The sequence below is a fragment of the Chiloscyllium plagiosum genome, unplaced genomic scaffold (genome assembly GCF_037043375.1).
Source record: "Chiloscyllium plagiosum isolate Xiang-an unplaced genomic scaffold, Cpla_swu_hap1 HiC_scaffold_20, whole genome shotgun sequence".
NCBI classification, from domain to species: domain Eukaryota; kingdom Metazoa; phylum Chordata; class Chondrichthyes; order Orectolobiformes; family Hemiscylliidae; genus Chiloscyllium; species Chiloscyllium plagiosum.
In genome coordinates this window covers 14395813-14412384 of record NW_028270158.1, presented here as the reverse complement: position 1 = coordinate 14412384, position 16572 = coordinate 14395813, and positions in this window count along the sequence as shown.

Genomic DNA, 16572 nt, shown 5'->3' with positions numbered 1-16572 from the left:
TCCCTGGAGCGTCGGAGGCTGAGGAATGACCTTATAGAGGTTTACAAAATCATGAGGGGCATGGATAGGGTAAATAGACAAAGTATCTTCCCTGGGGTGGGAGAGTCCAGAACTGGAGGGCATAGGTTTAGGGTGAGAGGGGAAAGATATAAAAGAGACCTAAGGGGCAATTTTTTCACACAGAGGGTGGTACGTGTATGGAATGAGCTGCCAGAGGAAGTGGTGGAGGCTGGTACAATTGCAGCATTTAAAAGGCATTTGGATGGGTATATGAATAGGAAGGGTTTGGAGGGATATGGGCCGGGTGCTGGCAGGTGGGTCGAGATTGGGTTGGGATTTCTGGTCGGCATGGACGGGTTGGACTGAAGGGTCTGTTTCCATGCTGTACATCTCTATGACTCGCAAAGTTATTAATGACCAGATATTCTGTTTTTATTAATCATGGGATCCCTACAGTGCAGATAGAGCCCATTCAGCACATTGAGTCTGCACCGACCCTCCGAAGAGCATCCCACCTATTCTTGCATTTCCGATGGCAATCCATCTAAACTGCACATCACTAGACTGTGGGAGGGAACCAGAGCACTCAGCAGAAGCCAGCACAGACACAGGGGTAAATGCACAAACTCCACACAGTTACGCAAGGCTGGAATCAAACCCGGGTCCCTGGCGCTGTGAGGTAGCAGTGCTAACCACTGAGCCACCTTGCCTTTAATGTTTGCTGAGGAATAAATGAATATTACCCAGAACACTGGGGAGAACCCCTCCACTCTTGGTTCAAATAGGATCCTTTAAATGCACCTGAGAGAGCAATTGGGGTATTCATGTCATGTTTACCAGGCTCCCTCAGTACTGCAGTGGAGTTTATACTCCAGTCTGGATCGGAGGTTAAATTCACAGCTCTCTGACACAGAAAGCCACATTTCACCATTGGAATACAATACATGTCACCCTCCTCCATGCAATGCATTTGACTGTGCGTGATCCTGGAATACACTGGCTGGAACATTTGTCAGAATGGGTGGATATGAAAGATGGAAATGTATGGACTCAGCTCCACAATCCAGGAGTTCTAGATACAAAACACAAGGGGTTTTGCCAATGACAACTTACTGTGGATGCAAGATTAACCTAGGTGCTTGTATGGTGTTTCATTTAATGTATTGTTGTAAATTGGTAAAGAATACATAGAACATAGAACAGTACAGCACAGAACAGGCCCTTCAGCCCACGATGTTGTGCCGACCACTGATCCTCATGTATGCACCCTCAAATTTCTGTGACCATATGCATGTCCAGGAGTCTCTTAAATGTCCCCAATGACCCGACCTCCACAACTGCTGCTGGCAACGCATTCCATGCTCTCACTACTCTCTGTGTAAAGAACCCGCCTCTGACATCCCCTCTATACTTTCCTCCAACCAGCTTAAAACTATGACCCCTCGTGTTAGTCATTTCTGCCCTGGGAAATAGTCTCTGGCTATCGACTCTATCTATGCCTCTCACTGTCTTGTATACCTCAATTAGGTCCCCTCTTCTTCTCCTTTTCTCCAATGAAAAAAGTCCGAGCTCAGTCAACCTCTCCTCATAAGTTTAAAATCCCACAACACCAGGTTATAGTCCAACAGGTTTAATTGGAAGCACACTAGCTTTCGGAGCGACGCTCCTTCATCAGGCATCGCTCCGAAAGCTAGTGTGCTTCCAATTAAACCTGTTGGACTATAACCTGGTGTTGTGTGATTTTTAACTTTGTACACCCCAGTCCAACACCGGCATCTCCGAATCTCCTCATAAGATAAGCCCTCCAGTCCAGGCAGCATCCTGGTAAACCTCCTGAACCCTCTCCAAAGCATCCACATCTTTCCTATAATAGGGCGACCAGAACTGGACGCAGTATTCCAAGTGTGGTCTAACCAAAGTTTTATAGAGCTGCAACAAGATCTCATGACTCTTAAACTCAATCCCCCTGTTAATGAAAGCCAAAACACCATATGCTTTCTTAACAACCCTGTCCACTTGGGTGGCCATTTTAAGGGATCTATGTACCTGCATACCAAGATCCCTCTGTTCCTCCACACTGCCAAGAATCCTATCCTTAACCCTGTACTCAGCTTTCAAATTCGACCTTCCAAAATGCATCACCTCGCATTTATCCAGGTTGAACTCCATCTGCCACCTCTCAGCCCATCTCTGCATCCTGTCAATGTCCCGTTGCAGCCTACAACAGCCCTTTATACTGTCAACGACACCTCCAACCTTTGTGTCATCTGCAAACTTGCTGACCCATCCTTCAATCCCCTCATCCAAGTCATTAATAAAAATTACAAACAATAGAGGCCCAAGGACAGAGCCCTGTGGAACACCACTCACCACTGACTTCCAGGCAGAATATTTTCCTTCTACTACCATTCGCTGTCTTCTGTTGGCCAGCCAATTCTGTATCCAGACAGCTATGTTCCCCTGTATCCCATTCCTAATGACCTTCTGAATGAGCCTACCATGAGGAACCTTATCAAATGCCTTGCTGAAGTCCATATACACCACATCCACAGCTCGACCCTCATCAACTTTTCTAGTCACATCCTCAAAGAACTCTATAAGGTTTGTGAGGCATGACCTGCCCCTCACAAAGCCGTGTTGACTGCATTTAATCAAGCCATGCTCTTCCAGATGGTCATAAATTCTATCCCTCCGAATCCTTTCTTACACCTTGCAGACGACAGACGTGAGACTTACTGGTCTGTAATTGCCGGGGATTTCCCTATTTCCTTTCTTGAAGAGAGCAATTACATTTGCCTCTCTCCAGTCCTCAGGTACGACTCCAGTGGAGAGCGAGGATGCAAAGATCTTCGCAAGTGGTGAAGCAATTGCATTTCTTGTTTCCCAAAGCAGCCGAGGACAAATCTGGTCCGGGCCTGGCGACTAGTCAATCTTAATGTTTGACAAAATTTTCTGCACATCAGCTTCTTCTATCTCTATCCATTTCAGCATGCACACCTGCTCTTCAAATACTTTCTAATATATTTGCCCATTTGAAATAAAACACTTGTAGTATATCACTCTTTTTATATTTCAGATATTTGGATGGGTTTCAATTTTATGCATATGTATATGTACAGATATAAATTTACTGATTTAGGTGAGGGGACAAATGTAATATCTTAAAATTTGCAGATGACACAACATTCGATGGGAGGGTGAAGAGAGTGCAAAGATGATTCAATGGGATTTGGGCATACTGGGTCAGTGGGCAAATACATGGCAGATACAGTATAATCTAGATAAATGTGATGTTATCCATCTTGGTAGCAAAAGCAGGAAGGCTGATTATGACCTGAATAGCTATAAATTGACAGCAAAATGTGGAACAAGACTTTTGTGTCCTCATACACCGTCACTGAAGGTAAACATGCAGGTGTCACAGGCAGTCAAGAAGGCAAATGGTATGTTGGCCTTTGTAGAGAAAGGATTTGAGTACAGGAGCAGAGATCTCTTATTGTAGCTATATAGAACCTTGGTGAGACCACACTTGGAATATTGTGTGCAGTTTTGGTCTCCTTATCTAAATAAGGATGTTTTAATGATGGAAAGAGTGCGGTGTAGGTATATGAGACACTTCTGGGATGACAGTACTGACAGAGAGCTTGAATCAGTTCGGATTATATTTGCTGGAGATCCGAAGAATTAGGGATTTCATAGAAGTCTAAAACATACCAACAGAACGAGACAGGAAGGATGTTCCTGATGACCAGGGAGTCTAGAATCAGGCATCACGGTCTAAGGGCACAGGGTAATCTATTTAGGACTGAGATGAGGAGGAATTTCTTCCCCAGACAGTGGTGAGCCTGTGGAATTCAATGCCGCAGAAAGCAGTCGAGGGCAAAATATTATGTGATTTCAAGAAGATGTTGGACGTAGCAGTTTGGACTAAAGGGATCAAAGGAAATGGGAAAACCAGGAACAGGCTGAGTTTTATGGGTTTTAGATCAGAGTGGTGCTGGAAAAGCACCGCAGGTCAGGCAGCATCCGAGGAGCAGGAAAATCGATGTTTTAGGCAAAAGCCCTTCATCTGGAATGGAGGCCGGCAGCCTCCAGGGTGGAGAAATAAATGGGGGTGGTGGAGGGGGAGCTGTGGAGAAGGTAGCAAAGAGTACAATAGGTGAATGGGGGTGGGAATGGAGGTGATAGGTCAGAGAGGAGGGTGAGGGAAGGTAGCAAAGAGTACAATAGGTGGATGGAGGTGATAGGTCAGAGGGGAGGGTGGAGCGGAGAGATGGGAAGGGAGATTGTCGGGTAGGACAGGTCATGAGGACAGTGCTGAGCTGGAAATTTGGAGCTGGGGTAAGGTGGGGGAAGGGGAAATGAGGAAACTGGTGAAGTCCACATTGATGCCCTGGGGTTGAAGTGTTCTGAGGCGGAAGATGAGGCGTTCTTCTTCCAGGCGTTGGGTGGTGAGGGCACAGCGGTGGAGGAGGTCCAGGACCTGCATGTCCTCAGCAGAGTGGGAGGGGGAGTTGATATGAGTTTGATGATCAGCCATGAAGCAGGCTCGAAGGGCCAAATGGCCTACTCCTGCTCTTATTTTCTATTTTTTTAAGTTTCTATAACAAGAAATAAAAACTTTGCAGTGCTGAAGCTTCACGTGGAAACTTGATGCAAGATGCACAATTCTATTTGGGATGAAATATTTCACTGTTTATATCTTTCAAGGAATTGCACAGCCCATCTGAAGGCCACTTGATATTCCAGGTGTGGTCTCACCAAGGTACTGTACAACTGCAGTAAGAGATCCTGCTCCTGTACACAAATCCTCTCTCGGCAAAGATCAACATACCATTTGCCTTCTTGACTGCCTGTGACACCTGCATGCTTGTGCTGGCTGGTTGAAAGAACTTTCAATGAGTCCTCATCTCCTGCTCTTTCCCCCATGATGTGACAGTTTTATTTGTGTCAAGTATTTATCCAATTTCCACTTTGGATGTTACAATGAAATCTGCTTACATCCACTCTTTTAGGCACCACGTTCAGATGATATTAACTTGCTCAAGTTATGGCTGTGATAATGTTGAACACTTTCACAAACTGGACATGATGAACAAATATATGAAAATTCTGAATTGAAGTGGTGTGCAGAAAAATGACTTTTGTTTCTAAGAGATCGGTGAGAAACCTTTGTTTCGCTAACATTACTGACTGGAAGGTGAATGTGTTTACCTCACTGGGGAAATGCAAGCCCTGTTATTTCCAGAGTTGTCATAAAAGTTAAGGGTGTAATCAAAATACACACATTTCCCCAATTTCTCTGTCTTTTAGATGCAGCATAACAGGAAACAATAGATTGGGGTGTTTGCACATACAAGAATTACTATTAATTACAAACAAATAGATTTTAACTGCAGGTAAACAACAATGAACTTTTGACGCATAAGTGGAACATTTAAAATGCTAACACTCTCTAAAACCATATTTTGATGGGCATAGACGGGGTAGAACAAGAAAAGACTTTTCCATTGTGCTGTCACGTCATGGGGGAAAGAGCAGGAGATGAGGACTCATTGAAAGTTCTTTCAAACAGCCAGCACAATAACCAGGGGAGGTGTAGATTTAAGGTAAGGGGCAGGAGGTTTAGGCAAGAGGTGAGGAAAACGTTTTTACCCACTAGCTTGTGGGAATCTGATTATCTCTGCTTACAGGGTTGTGGAGGCAGAAACCCTCATAACGTTTACAAAGTATTCAGATGTCCATTCACAATGTAATGGTCCAAGTACTGGATTAGAATAGCTAGGTGCTTGTTTTTGACTGGCACAGACTTGATGGCCAAAAGGCCTTTGTCTGTACTGTTGACCTCTGTGACCTGATAATCACTCTGACTCTCCTCAGCCCACACCCCCAGCTCCAGACATACTTGCAGAGGGTGACAGTCACACAAAAATAGATTTTCGTAGCCTACCCATTGAGACTTTGATCAGACAAGGTTCAAATACATTACTGATGGATGGCACCACACTCTCAGAATTTCTTTTGTTCCTGTCGGATTTCATAGAATCATAGAGATGTACAGCACGGACACAGACCCTTCGGTCCAACGCATTCATGCCGACCAGATATCCCAACCCAACCTAGTCCCACCTGCCAGCACCCGGCCCATATCCCTCCAAACCCTTCCCATTCATATACCCATCTCAATGCCATTTAAATGTTGCATTTGTACCAGCCTCCACCACTTCCTCTGGCAGCTCATTCCATACATGTACCACCCTCTGTGTGAAAAAGTTGCCCCTTAGGTCTCTTTTATATCTTTCTCCTCTCACCCTAAACCTATGCCCTCTCGTCTGGACTCCCCAACCCCAGGGAAAAGACTTTGTCTATTTATCCTATTCATGCCCCTCATAATTTTGTAAACCTCTATAAAGTCACCCCTCAGCTTCTGATGCTCCAGGGAAAACAGCTCTAGCCTATTCAACCTCTCCCTATAGTTCAAATCCTCCAACCCTGGCAACATCCTTGAAAATCTTTTCTGAACCCTTTCAAGTTTCACAACATCTTTCCGATAGGAAGAAGACCAGAATTGCATGCAATATTCCAACAGTGGCCTAACCAATGTCCTGTACAGCCGCAAAATGACCTCCCAACTCCTGCACTCAATACTCTGACCGATAAAGGAATGCATACCAAAAGCCTTCTTCACTATCCTATCTACCTGTGACTCCACTTTCAAGGAGCTATGAACCTGCACTCCAAGGTCTCTTTGTTCAGCAACACTCCCTCGGACCTTACCATTAATTTGTTTCAGATTTCCAGCATCACAGTATTTTGTGTTTTTCAGGCTTTGGAATGCACAGCCTGGAAATGTGGTGGAGGCAGGTTGAGTTGAGGCATTCAAGAGGGGCACTGGATGATTGTTTGGATAAAAATAATGTGCACAGGTGTGGGGCAGAAAAACAGGAGATTGGCACTCGATAATGATCTAGGTAAAAACAATGACTGCAGATGCTGGAAACCAGACTCTGGATTAGTGGTACTGGAAGAACACAGCAGTTCAGGCAGCATTTGAGGAGCACTTGATAATGATCCTCATCTTACTAACCAGTGCAAGCATCATGGGCTGAATGGCCTCCTCTGCATCATAACACTTCTGATACATATTGCTCACTTTTAATGCTAAGGGCTATGTCTCCTATCAGCCTGAAGGCTGTAATTTCCGCTCTTCGGTCATGGTGTTTGATCAGTTAGTGTAGAGACATTCACCCCTGCAACAAGCTTAAAATCAATGAGGTGACCATCGATATAAACAAATTATGTTAAGCTTGAGTCAATTGAATCACCAATTTCTGCTAGATTCAGTTCTAGAGGAGAATTGTATCAGTCTTGAAACATTAGTTCTGTATCTCTCTCCATAGATGCTACTAGACCTGCTGAGTTCCTCCAGTACTTTCTGTTTTTATCTTTGTATCTGCTCTTTGGCCTTCTCCTTGTGTTGGTTTATCACATGTGTCTGTACGGTATTCTTACGTGGATAGGTGTGGTAAGGTTGTCCCTTATCTCTCCGTACTTATCTCGGGTTTCTGCTTTGAAGAGTTTCCTTCAAAGTTAAGTCAGCTTTGGACTGAACTAAATCTGACAGAGAATCATCAATAATTCCAACAATGACTCTGTCTTTTATGAATGCTGATTTAAAAATTCCGTAGTCACAGTTTTCTATTATTCTATGGAGATTACTAACAAGATTATATACAGATTCCCTGCATACTGAACTCTTCAGTTAAATCTTGCCCTTGCAGGGATTTTATTTATTCTCAGAATAAAATAATTGTCAAAATCTGATGGAATTTCTTCAAAATTATCTATGCTTTCATTTAATGTTTTGGAAATTTATAACATCATCTGTTGCAGGGCCTACTAATCATATCATTACATTGACGTTTTTGCTTCAGATTTCATATTTAATTTGAAAGAAATTCTGTACCTTCAGTACTAGTTTCTCCAAAATATTAATGCCTGTGTTATGTTGGCCTTTCTCTGAAATTAAAGCTTGAGGGTAATATTATTTCTCTTATGCATTTTCTGCGTTTGCAATCATTTGAATTGTGTTACAGTGATACTGTTGCACATTCTTCCAAACAAGTCGTCCATTCTGCTTTATGGGCAATGCTGTAGTATTTTGCTTCTTTTAAATTTCAGATTCCTTTATTTCATAATATTGTATCTGCACTGCTTCATGGGGATTTTCCTGTCTTTTATCTCATCAGAATTCTGTTTACATGCTTTCTGGAGGCATTCCCATCTTAGAGTCATAGTGTCATAGGGATGTGCAGCTTGGAAACAGATCCTTTGGCCCAACTCTTCCATTCTGACCAGATAATCCAAATTAATCTAGTCCCATTTGCCAGCATTTGGCCATATCCCTCTAACCCTTTCCTATTCATGTTTCCATTCTCCAGGTTTCCTGCTTCTTCACAAGTAAAATGTATATTTTCTCTCCTGTCATACTATAACTTCCCTTGTACAACTTTTAAATAATCATTTAATATAAATCATAGAATCCCTACAGTGTGGAAACAGGCCGTTTGGCCCAACAAGTCCACACTAACCCTCCGACGAGCAACCCACCCAAACCCATTCCTCTACACTATTATTCTACATTTGCCCCTGACTAATGCACCTAACTGCACATACTTCAACATTGTGGCAATTTAGAGAGAGTGAGGACTGCAGATGCTGGAGATCAGAGTCGAAGGTTGTGGTGCAGGAAAAGCACAGCCAGTCAGGCAGCATCCGAGGAACAGGAGAATCAATGTTCTGAATGAAGAGTTTATGCTTGAAACGCTGATTCTCCTGTTCCTCAAATGCTGCCTGACCGGCTGTGTTTTTCCAGCACCATACTGTTAGACTGTGGCAATTTAGCATGGCCAATTCAACCTAACCTATATATCTCTGAACACTATGGGCAACTTAGCATGGCCAATGCAACTAACCTGCACATCTTTGAGGCTGTGGCTGTAATAAATCGTAGCGGGTTTTGAGAAGATTTGTAGCTCAGTTTGAGGTTGTGGATGTAGGTTTGCTCGCTGAGCTGGAAGGTTCATTTTCAGACGTTTCATGACCATATTAGGTAACATCTTCAGTGAACCTCCAGATAAAGCATTACTGATGATTCCTGCTTTATATTTATATGTTTGGGTTTCTTTGGGTTGGTGATGTCATTTCCTGTTGTTTTTCTCAGGGGATGGTAAATTGGGTCCAAGTCAATGTGTTTGTTGATAGAGTTCTGGTTGGAATGCCATGCTTCTAGGAATTCTCGTGCATCTCTCTGTTTGGCTTGTCCTAGGATGGATGTGTTGTCCAAAGTGGTGTCCTTCCTCATCTGTATGTAAGGATACTAGTGAGACAGGGTCATGTCGTTTTGTGGCTAGTTGATGTTCGTGTATCCTGGTAGCTAGTTTTCTGCCTGTTTGTCCAATGTAGTGTTTATTACAGTCCTTGCATGCCATTTTGTAAATGACATTAGTTTTGCTTGTTGTCTGTATAGGATCTTTCAAGTTCATTAGCTGCTGTTTTAGTGTGTTGGTGGGTTTGTGGGCTACCATGATGCCAAGGGGTCTGAGTAGTCTGGCAGTCATTTCTGAGATATCTTTGATGTAGGGGAGAGTGGCTCGGGTTTCTGGACCTATCTTGTCTGCTTGTTTGGGTTTGTTGCTGAGAAATGTGCGGACTATGTTCATTGGGTACCTGTTCATTTTGAATACATTGTATAGGTGATTTTCCTCTGCTCTGTGTAGTTCCTCTGTGCTGCAGTGTGTAGTGGCTCGTTGGGAATAATGTTCTGGTGCAGCTTCATTTGTGGGTGTTGGAATGATTGCTTCTGTAGTTCAGTATTTGGTCCATATGTGTTGTTTTCCTGTAGACGCTATTTTGAAGTTCCCCATTGACTGTTCATTCTACTGTGACATCTAGGAATGGCAGTTTATTGTTGTTTTCCTTCTCTTTAGTGAATTTTATGCCACTAAGGGATTTATTGATGCTCTTGAAGGTTTCCTCTAATTTGTTTCATTTAGTGATGACAAAGGTGTCATCCACGTTGCGGACCCAAAGTTTGGGTTGGATGATTAGCAGAGCTACTTGTTTGAGTCTCTGCATTACTGTCTCTGCTAAGAACCCTGATATCAGAGATCCCATAGGTGTTCCGTTGGTTTGTTTGTAGGTTTTGTTGTTGAAGGTGAAGTGGGTGGTAAGGCATAGGTCCACTAGCTTGACGATACTGTCCTTGTTGATGAAGTTGGTGGTGTTTGGTGTCTGTGTCTTTGGATCTTCTCATAGTGTAGTCAGTGTTTCCTTGGCCAGGTTGATGTTGATTGATGTGAACAGGGCTGTTACATCAAAGGAGACCATTATTTCATCCTCTTCTATCTTAGTGCTGCTGATAGTCTTCAGAAATTCTTGGGTGGAGTGGATTGGGTGGTGTGAGTCTTCTACTCAGTGTTTTAGTCTTTGGTGTCGCTCCTTGGCCAATCTGTAAGTTGGTTTCCAGGTAGCAAGACTATGGGTCTGAGGGGGGCTCCTGGTTTGTGAATTTTCGGTAATCTGTAGAAGCGTGGTGTGTTGGATCTGTCTGGTTTCATTTTTTGGAAATCGGTCTTATTTATTTCTCCAGAATTCTGAAGTTTTTTGAGTAGAGCTGTGATTTGGTTCTCTATTGTGGGGTCCGGTCTGTCACCACTTGTTGGCAAACATTGGTATCTGCAAGTAGTGCGATCGCTTTTTCAATGTAGTCTCTTTGATTTAAAACTCTATCAACAAACACATTGACTTGGACCTAATTTACCACCCCCTGAGAAAAAGAACAGGAAATTTCATCAGCATAGGAAATGACATCACCGCAGGAAATGACATCACCAACCCAAAGAAACCCAAACATATAAATAGAAAGCGCTGCTTCATTCGGAGGCTCACTGAAGATGTTACCTCATACGGTGATGAAACGTCTGAAAATGAACCTTCCAGTTCAGCGAGCAAACCTACATCCTGTAATAAATCTCCCTGACAAAATTATGGTTTAAATTGCAAATGTTAACGTTCTTGTAAGTATCCTCTTCTATTCGCTTCTACGTTAAAAAAAAATTAAGATGCTTTCTTGGCACCTCAAGTTCCTTCTGCAACTTTTCTATTACTGTAGCTCCTGTATGAATGAATGTGCTGGCCCATGCTCTGTTGCTGTAATCATGCCTCATGGAGCCTGCTCACACTGGAGGCAATACTCCTTTGGAAGTGTAAGTCCTCCTTTCACTTCTATCCTTCCTAGCCCAGTCATTTGTGCTGTCATTTTAAAGCTTCTCCCCATTGCCCATGGGGGTTTTGAAATGTACTCATGGTGATCTAAGCTGCTCCCACAGATCCTTCTTCTCGAAGGACTCTGAAACTTTTCAGTGAGACTGACTCTTACTGTCTTCCTTGTCATTTTCCTTTGTGTCCTGCCAGCTCTGAGGGTTATGTTTTCCTTCTGGAGTGCTGCATCTGTCCTGCTGATGCTTCCACAAATGCTGCTGACTGCTCCTGTCCTCAACTGCTGGCAGCTGCTGACTCACTCTGAGTCTTTTCAAAGTAGTTCGCTCTAAATGCAAGGTATTGCATTTTGGTAAAACAGACAAGGGCAGGAACAGTTAAAGGTAGGGCCTTGGGTAATGTTGTAGAACAGGGAGAACTAGAGTTCGGGAACATAATTGTTTTGAAATTTATGCCACAGTAGGAAGGGTTTAGAGAGATATGGGCCAAATGCTGGCAAATGGATCTAGATTTATTTGGGATGTTTGGTCAGCATGGATGTGTTGGACCGAGGGGTCTGTTTCTGTGCTGTACACCTCCATGACTATGTGGACAGGGTGGTGAAGGCAGTGTTTAGCACACTTGCCCTCATTGTTCAGACCTTTGAGAGCTGACACTAATCCTCCTTTCTCTGTTGAGTCTAAAAGGCTGTCTAATTAGCAGTAGTAGAGGATAAACAAGTGCTGAGTCTTAATTAGAAGAGGCACTTGTCTTACTGAACAATAACCAGTTTATTGCATGATTGTAATAGGTACAAGTTACACTGATTAGTTCATCATAATAATAATGACTAACAGGACTCAGAAATGCCTTGTCTATCTCCATTGGGATGTCATGTTGAGGTTGTATTGGACATTGGAGAGGCCTCTTTTGGAGTACTGTGTGCAGTTCTGGACACCCTGTTATAGGAAGGATATTATTAAGCAGGAGAGGGCTCATAAAAGATTTACCAGGATGTTGCCAGAGTGGAGGATTTGAGTTATAAGTAGAGGATGGATAGCTGGGACATTTTTCAGTAGAGTGAAGGAAGTTGAGGGGTGACATTATAGAGGTTGATAAAATCTTGAAGTGTATAGCTAAGGTGAATGGCAGGTATCTTTTCCTTAGGATGAGGGATTTCAAGCCTGGAGGGTATATATTTAAGGTGAGAGGAGAGAGCTTTAAAGAAGACATAAGGGACAGTTTTGTTTACACAGAGAGTGGTTCGTGTGTGGAATTAACCTCTCGAGGAAGTGATGGATGGGGGTACTGTTCCAACATTTATATAACATTTGGATAAATATATGAATAAGAAGTGTTGCAGGGGTATGGGCCAAACAGTGGGACTACTTTAGTTTGGGATTAGGTTTGACATGGACTGGTTGGACTGAATAGTCTGTTTCCATGCTATATGACCCTATGACTCTATGCCTTTTGGGTCAAATTGACTTTTTTCACTGTTGTTGCCCTAAGGTATTTTTGTAATTATGCCCTCTACTGATCACCATGTCATATGTTGCAGGAAAATTACTGGGGGCCTATGTTCCCTTGAATTTTCTTACTACTATGCAGACCTCTAAGGTCCGTGCATGGTAGTGGTTTGCAGAACAGGAAGTCAATGCATTCACACATTGATTGGCACGCGTGGAGCCTCGGAAGCATTGCTTACAGGGAACATTGCTGGTGACCTGTAGTTAGGATAGAGAGCTGACACTAATTCTCCTTTCTATGTTGAGTCTAAAAGACTGTCTAATTAGCAGTGGTAGAGGATAAACAAGTGTGGAGTCTTAATGAGAAGAGGCACTTGTCTTACTGAACAATAACCAGTTTATTGCATGATTGTAATAGGTACAAGTTACACTGATTAGTTCACTATAATAATAATGACTAACAGGACTCAGAAATGCCTTGTCTATCTCCATTGGGATCTTGTGCTAGCCTGCTTGTTCTCCACTCAATAACTGTGTGATGCCATTGCAGATGTCAAGGTTAATGCAGCTTCAATATTAATCTTTCAGAACTGTTGTCTCATCTCACACCTGGCTTTTGAAGAATGCTGGTGCAGAGATCATCCCTCCAATCTTTAACGTTAAAAATAAGGTAAAGTTACCATCACCCTAGAGTAGCAAAGGGCTGCTTTCTCATTAGGGAGAGAGTTTAACTTGAGGGTCACCATTCCTCAGATAATGGGAGAGGTTGAGAAGGTAAGTCCTTCATGGTAACCTCAGCAACTGAACCCATGCCGTTATTACTAGTCAGCATTACAAAGGTACTATCCAGCCAAAATAGCTAACCTCACCCAAAGAGAAAGTGGTGGCTGGTTATCTTAGGTAGTTAGATGATGGTGCTAATGAAAATAACAACATTACCACCATGGGAATGTTTATTTTGTTTCATTGAGATAAGGAAGAAACTACATCATCAGAAACTGTTGCAGCACAAATATCCTGTTTACTGTCCCTTATCGGCCTTCCTTTATCAAAGTTAAAAATCACACAACACCAGGTTATAGGTTTAATTGGAAGCACTAGCTTTCGGACCGCCGCTCCTTCATCAGGTGTTGTGTGATTTTTAACTTTGTACACCCCAATCCAACACCGGCATCTCCAAATCATTCCTTTATCAATACATAGTCATCTATAATATTGCAGCCATTTCATTCACAGTCTGGTTCTGCAGTCTAACACTGCCACTCTTTGGAAATGATTTATGGGTTTATCAACCATACCTTCACACTGTAATTCATTCTTGCTTAGGCATATAGGTGACTTTTGCGTCTGGAAACGCTTTTACATGATGTTTAATTATTCATTGGTCAATAGAATGAGTTAAGTAAACTGGAGCATAACAAGGGAAAAAATATGCAGTGCTTTCCTTGGTCTCAGGGTGCTTTTCGATGTGCTTAATAGCCAATTGCGTACTTTTGAAGTGTATTTGCTGTTGAAATGTAGGAAATGTAGCAGTAAATTTGGCCAAAGGATTGGCAAGGACAATAGGGATAACTTTCCTGTTCTTATCATAAAGCAGTGCTGGGGGATCGTTTATATCACCAGAGAGGGAAGATGCAATTCAGCTTTAATGCTAATCCTGGTGACTCTAACAAGAATTAAACCTACTTTTTGTAACAAGGTTGTGTTGAATTACATACACTTGGATCACACTGTTAAATCAAGACTCACATCATTGAGAGAATGAGACAGGAAGAGCAAACTGTCATTGTTAGAATCATGTCTTGCTTATTTAGTGAGCATTTGTCAAATTATAATTGTTATTGGAGAGCAGTGTCTGTAAATCACCTCGCCAAGGACAATGTTCTTCAGCAGAACCTAACAGCGAATTAAGAAGAAAACATTGACTACATTCACCATTTGGCACGATTCATCTTATCGATTTCATTGCAGTTTAAGAGGTTTGTTGACATGGCTTTTATTTCACTGATAGTATCACTCTAGATTAAGAGCCAAACTCTAATATAATCGGAGGAGATTTCAAATCTTTGAGTGTTCTGCATGTAAATGTTATCAAAGTTCAACTTGTCTTTTTTATCTCTCTGATCAGTCTGGAAGATATCAGAATGTTTGTCTCAAGACATTTGGGTTACAAATCTCTTAACCGAGACTTCTTGTTTTGAGTACAGGTGTAAACCACACTTCCCTAGAGACTTCCAACCTAATCAAAGTGGATGTTTGGAAAGATTTTCTTCACTCCACAGAAACTAAACCTTTCTCATTAAAATGTTTCATTTTAGGTCATTAGAACAGGCTGAGGTCTTCAGAACTCATGCTTAGCTTTGCCAGAGAATGATTCAACAGTATTGGACAGTAATGGTGCGAACAATATTTTCTAAAAACCTGTTTTTCCCCACAGTAGATTTGACAGCCCAAAAGCAAGAGTTGGCCAGTTGTCTTCGATGTAAGGCTTGTGGTTCAGAATGATGCCAATAGAATGGGTTTGATTCCCATTCAGATGAAGCTAGATTTGGCTGAGCCTTGACCTTTGTGGGAAACAATGGTGAACCATCATGGACAGAAACAGCTGAAAGGAGCAGCTCAGGATGAGAGACAATCTGGAGGGAATGAGCTAAGAACCTGCCTTTGGGCAGTCCCAATATGACATGGCATGCAATCAAAGCTGGTTCAGTGGTTAGCACTGCTGCCTCCCAGTGCCAGGGACCTGGGTTCAAATCCAGCCTTGGGCGACTCTCTGTTTGGAGTTTACACAGTCTCCCTGTGTCTGTGTAGGTTTCCTCCCACACCCCCAAGATGTGCAGGCTGGGCTGATGGGCCATGCTAAATTGCCCATGGAATCCAGGGATGTGCAGCTAGCTGGATGAGCTGTGGGAAATGCAGGGATAGAATAGGGGACTGGGTTTGGGTGGGATGCTCTTGAGAGGGGTGGTGTGGATATTATGAGCCGTATGGCCTGCTTCCACATTGTAGGGATTCTATGAAAGCAGTTGCTTTGTTATCGTAACAAGAGAATGTAAAAGTGGCCCATTGTAACAATAACATCATTGATATTCTGGAGCAATCTGCAAGAAGACCACTTCTCCACAGTGTTTCTATATCTCATTTCCTTTTTGAATCAGTTTTTAAATGACATTATGATCTCAATTGCCACCAATGGCAAAGCATCCTGTTATTTTTAAACCCTCTGCTTGAAAGCCACTAATTTCACCTACAACCTATCCACTTTGAGTAGGGCCTGAAACTCTGAAAAGAATTAGGTGCCTTTTTTTAATGAGTAAAGAACGGACATTAAACAACCATTGTGTCCCAGGGACTTTGTATTTAAGTGGACATTATAGAGTCAAATGTGGCACAGTGGAAGGCCATTCTGCCCATCTTGATGGCTCTCTGCAGAGCAATCTAAAGAATCTCTCTCCCCTATTCTCACTGTCATCCTTATTTCCCTTTCAGAGTCTCTCCTTTTTTCTTTTAACATCGCTGATTGTCTTCACTTCCACCTTCCTTGCAGGCAACGGGTTCAAGGTCACCACTAATACTTGCTCCTTAAAAACAAAGAGCCATAGAAAATGAGTGCAGAAATAGGCCTACACCTCCACTCGATATGACGATGACTGATCATGCAATCTCAGTATGCCAGTCCTGCTTTCTCTCCGTACCCCTCAAGGGCCACAGCCAGCTCCCTCTTGAATATATCCAATGAACTGGCCCCAACAGTTTTCCGTAGGAGAGAATTCCCCAGGTTCACAACTCTCTGAGTGAAGAAATTCTTCCTCATCTTACCCCTTAGTCTTAGACTGTGACCCTT